The sequence below is a fragment of the Bison bison genome, unplaced genomic scaffold (genome assembly GCF_000754665.1).
Source record: "Bison bison bison isolate TAMUID 2011002044 unplaced genomic scaffold, Bison_UMD1.0 scf7180017864390, whole genome shotgun sequence".
Taxonomy (NCBI): Eukaryota; Metazoa; Chordata; class Mammalia; order Artiodactyla; family Bovidae; genus Bison; species Bison bison.
The window spans coordinates 2,012,481-2,018,061 of NW_011494962.1; the positions used below are offsets into that span (position 1 = coordinate 2,012,481).

Consider the following 5,581-nt stretch of genomic DNA (forward strand, 5'->3'; position numbering starts at 1 on the left):
ATCTTTGGGAATTCATAAGTGTGGTTATGAAATTGTCAGTGGAAGATGGGGAGGATAAAATTATTTCCTAGCAGGAATAAATCAAATATTATCTCACAAAGATTCTAGAAAAGAACAGACGAAATCTTAGAGACATAGAATAATATGACCCATTCAAGCAGTTTTGTATTCATTTTCCTCAGTCCTACAAGTCTTGTAGATTCTGTGTCTACCTTTCTTCTTATTAAATATTGTAAGTCTTAAGATATTGATAAGAATAAAAAGTCTTAGGTCACCTTGTTGGACAACTCCAATACTTTCCTATTAGACAACAGATAGACCTGGATGGTATCTGGTGGCCTGAAAAGGCTGAGGGTCAGACTTCTGCCATCATGTGTGCCCAAGGATGCTATCCACTTATATTTCATAAATAAACTGAAATGATCTCTATCATCAAAATGATTTGTAATGTATCATATACATGCTGCTGCTGCTGCTAAGTTGCTTCAGTCGTGTCCGACTCCGTGCAACCCCATAGACGGCAGCCCACCAGGCTCCCCCGTCCCTGGGATTCTTCAGGCAAGAACACTGGAGTGGGTTGCCATTTCCTCCTCCAATGCATGAAAGTGAAAAGTGAAAGTGAAGTCGCTCAGTCGTGTCCAACTCTAGCGACCCCATAGATCACAGCCTCCAGGCTCCTCTGTCCATGGGATTTTCCAGGCAAAAGTACTGGAGTGGGGTGCCATTGCCTTCTCCGATCATATACATAGGTAAACAAATACCATGAATGATGGAGTTTGAGCCATATACAGCCCAGAGATCACAGCCAAAACACACACAAATGACAAGTGGAAGGACAAAGAAATGCACTCACCAAAAAGACTGAAAATCAGATGACAGAGCAGTTCTAATATCTGTGCTGAATGCTTGGACATTCTCCCTCAAAAGCTTTGCCCACGTCACATGTTGTACCTTTTACAAATGACACACTAATAACATTCTATCCACTCCATCCTGATGGGATAAGTCCCAACTCTAACTGTGTCTATCTGGTGACAACATCTGCCCAGTATAGAACTCAAAGAAATCATTGTTCTGGTCCCCTTTATAAAGGAAGCTCCCTTGTTCCTCCCAGGACAGAGCTGAGAGCAAATCCAGAGCTTCTTCCAAGATGCTGCTGATCCTGCTCTCAGTGGCCTTGCTGGCCCTGAGCTCAGCTCAAGACCTGGTTTCTGGTAAGAATAAGGGGGAGGGTGCTGAGACTCTGCTTGGGGCTTGGGGGATCACACTGCAGTGAGGAAGCTTGTAAACAGGAGACACAAGTGAAAGATGTGGCTGCAGGCTGCTTAAAAGAAGAGGAAGGCCCTTCACCTCCTCTATGATGTGAAGGCCTCAAACTTAGTACCATTGGAAACCAGCACAGAATTTTTAAGCAGAGGGATGACAAATTGAGACTTTTCTCTGTGCTGTGAAGGATGCGTTGCAAAAAGGCAAGACTGGAACAGACAAGTTCCCTCGTGAAGATGCTACGATAATCAAAGTAGGCAGTGGATGAAGGTGGCCTTGCGAGGGGATGCCAGATGGATTGAGGAGGTGAAGCCCATTCAGAGCTATTTTGGAGACAGAGACAAGAGTAATAAATCTCTCTGTCTACCTAGAGATATAGAGATTCCAGGGCACAGTGGTCTCATTCTACTCCACCCACGGGTAATATTTCAGAATGTTTTGCCCAATATAGACACGATTATATCCACGTCTTTACTCCTGGCCCTTTTACCTTGAGAAACCACGTTAATATAAGTAAAGTATTTCATAAATTACAAGGGCAAAAGGACACTAAAATATCACGCTGAAATTTCCAGCATTTAACCTAAACTAGCATGAGAGTTTGAGGAATCCTAAGAAGGACAAGAAGGTCTCTCCTGTTTTGAGTTTGTGGTTGACTCTCAACACAGAAACAGGTCTGCCATGCCTTCATGTCTTCATCCTTTTGCAACAGCATCAAGATGGCATCAAAACATTATAATATCTTAGAGTATATATAGAGTGCATCCCTTTTCCTATACAGCATCGTGAGCCCTGAAGGATATAGGCTCATCCTCTGCTTCTTTTCCTAGAAAGCAACAGTTAAGAGTCTCTGAGTACCGTACTAGGTAAGTTGCAATTAATCCTCCATCATCTTTCTTTTTTTCATTGGCAACTTTTTGTTCTCTGGTGTCCTATTATCATAATTATTTTGTAAAGAGTTATAATCAGTGATAGAAACACTAAAGATAAAGGCAGTCCTTTCTAACCTTGGTTTTCAGGGCCATGAGCAAGGTCCTAACATGAATAACATGATGTCTAGCCTGGATGACATTGGCTATGCTCCCTGTTCCCTCAGGCCAGAAATGATTGTTGAGAGAGGACAACAAAGGGAAGGAGTCACAATTCTGACTCCTACAGCCCACTGAGAGCCAACCCCTCCACTGACTGTTTCCTTCTTCCTCAGTGTTCTTCTTTCAATATGTCGTCTAGTAAACCTGCAAAGAAGCCAGGTCTGGTTCATTTTTAGTCTGGTTTTCTGCTCAGCTGTGTCACAGTACCTAATTAAAATTTGCGAGTTGTTTAGTGACCCCTGTGTGGGCCATCATGTTGTCTCTCTCTCTCTGTCCTTTTCCTAGTATTGCTCCACCTGGTTTTAGAGCCAGAGAGTTTGACATATACTCTCAATGGGCAAGGCTTGGGGTCATAGTTGGCAGGTTATGTCAGTGACCCAAAATATATCTGGCAAGCATAACTGACATGATTAATCCCTTTGCTTTTCTTCTGTCCTTGTAGACATATTCTGGGAATTCTAAGATATCCAGCACCTTCTTTTTTGCCAAATTGAAGATACTCTTTTTCTCAAGAGCATAGAGCTAAGACTCAGTTTCATATATAGGGTACTGCAATAAGAAGTGATAAGGAAGGATGTTAGTAGTCAAGAGGAGTACAGCAGAAAGAAGAAGTGAGTAGGAAGAAAGCTGGTATTTGAGAGTTGGGTTCTGGAGGAAAGAACTTTCCAAAAGTTTATCAAAGATCAAAATGAGAGGGGAGCCTTCCATCACCTAGTTCTTCTCTCTTTGAACCAACTCAGATTTAAACTCAGACAACGATTTTTCCAAACCACCTCCTGGAGGACCTGGAGGGCCACCACCTAGACTCCCTCCTGATGATGAAGATGAAGGTGAGGAACCTCTACCAGGACCACCTCCACAAGGGCCATCACCACCAGAGGAGCAACCTGAGGAGAATCCAGATGAAGACTCACCATCCAAGTAATCTGAAAGTCATTGACAGGTATGACTCCAGCTCACTCTCCATCAAGGGCCCTAACCCTAAAGGTCTCACACTTTAGTGAGTCACTGAGTCAACAGAAAATATGTGAAAATTGCATAGTCCTGGACACAGATCCTAAAGGTGTCTATTCAGATAGTCTGAAATAAGGGAGCAAAACATTATAATCATTACCAGCTATCCAAGGTGATTTCAATTTTGAGAAGCAAGGACCATAAATAGCCTTTTCTCCAATGACCACCTGTCCTAGAGTGGGTTCCTGATGAGGAAGTACACCATGTTCTCCCTTGTCCTTTTCTCTGCTCCTCCTCCAGCTCAATGACCTCTCTTCTCAAGTTTGCACCTGACCAGGCCTCTCAGTGGAGAAGGCAATGGCAACCCACTCCAGTACTCTTGCCTGAGAAATCCCATGGACAGAGGAGCCTGGTTGCGAAGACTCAGACATGACTGAGCGACTTCACTTTCACTTTTCACTTTCATGCACTGGAGAAGGAAATGGCAACCCACTCCAGTTTTCTTGCCTGGAGAATCCCAGGGATGGGGGAGCCTGGTGTGTTGCCATCTATGGGGTCACACAGAGTCAGACACGAATGACATGACTTAGCAGCACCAGCAGCAGGCCTCTCAGGTCCACTGTCCTGACTAAACAATACTTTAATTTTAGGTTGCTAAATTTATCTAGCTAAAATATTTCCTTTTCACTTAGTATATGGTCAAGGTAAAAAAATAACTGAACAGAAAAGTATGAGGCTAACTCTGAAAGGCATCCACATCCTACCTTCCCACTTCCTTTCCCAAAGGCCATCACAGTTAACTCTTGAACATTGTCTTGGAATCACTTACACCCTTTTAAACATAATTGTCTTTTTTTTTCCTTTTTTTAATTTTATGTTTTAACTTTACAATATTGTATTGGTTTTGCTATATATAAATGATGTCATACTTTAAGAAATTTTATAGGTTGCTTATTTAAAATAACATAGTTCTTAAAAATAGCCGTAACAGTTCATAAAGCTATATGGGTCCGTTTAATCCTCATTTTGTTTAGTTTTAAATTTCTGTAATTCCATTGTCTGGCTGTGCCATGATTTCTTTAACCAACCCTGCATCAGTGGACATTTAGGCCAGTTTCAGCTTTTCGCTAGTTAAAAATTGGTTGCAGTAACCATCTTTGTAAACACATATTTGAACACTTTAAATAGCAACCAAAAGATAAACAACCTAAGAACAACCTTTTATATTGCAAGCAACAATTTAGAGCTTGCAATAAAACATTATTTATTAGGTGCACAAAAATGACAGATCAAAAGAAATTTGGAAGGAAACAGAAGAGGGAGGAAGAGAAGGGAAATGTGGGCTCTTGGCTACTTCCCTTCACTGTTATCTGCAAGGATTAGAAACCACCTGCCCACTTTGTGTCAATCTCCTCTTTTGCTTTCAGAGCATGAGTGTGAACATACCAGTCCTTCAGAAAGCCATGACATTGGAAGAAGGCAGTCTGTCTTCAATTTACCAATGAAATAATCAGCATCCAGTTTCTAAGTGTCACGTCTCATTCTGGGTGTTTGTGAGTCTGAAATTTGAGGGCCAGGAACCCAACCTAGGAACATCCAAGACTGGTTCTCACTGATGCTTCCAGCAGCATTCCTCCTGGACTGAATTCTTAGAAGACATTTTCCCTTTGTTCTTTGCATGGGGACCGGAATGTGTGTCTCCTTTCTTCCTCCTGTTGCCTCCCCCTTCCACCTGACACCTTTATTCAGAAGCCAGGTGCCTTTCCTGTCCTTCCCTGGTTTCTATAGCACTAAAGCGATGTTTTTATTATTTTCACACCTTTCTAGTAATTTTAGGGAAATAAAGAAAATATTGCAAATGTGAAGAAGTGGCAAGAGCTGAGGGAATCCTTAAAATTTCTGAAAGAATTGATCCTGGTTTCTAGTAAAATAAATGTGATACTAAGTCCCTATTCCCTAAAGCTCATTACCATGGTCCCCCCTTTTAAATCATTTCTGTTTTCTTTCTAGATCCCCCACCTTTCTATAACAAAATATGAGTCATTTCATAAAGGAGATGGCATGTTGTTTTTATAAAGCAAGGAAAACCCCATTTGGGGTCTTCAGACATGAGTTTATCTTATCTGTTTTTATTAGTTGGACTTTTAGCAAGCTACTTCAACTTTCAGAGCCTTGGTTTCCCTATCCATATAACGAGGGTAATATTAATACCTACCCTAGTACACGAAAAGTAACAAATACCATACATAAAAACCTAGCAGAGGAACTTC

The 5,581-nt window shown here is 41.5% G+C and overlaps 1 long non-coding RNA gene across 1 annotated transcript; it reads left to right on the plus strand.

Annotated features, from left to right (window-relative positions):
* The first annotated feature begins 1,112 nt into the window (after positions 1-1,112).
* On the plus strand, positions 1,113-5,176 carry LOC105002164. Its single transcript, XR_826920.1, has 3 exons — positions 1,113-1,214; positions 3,098-3,300; positions 4,739-5,176. It is a non-coding gene; the product is annotated as an uncharacterized LOC105002164 (long non-coding RNA).
* Positions 5,177-5,581: the final 405 nt, after the last annotated feature.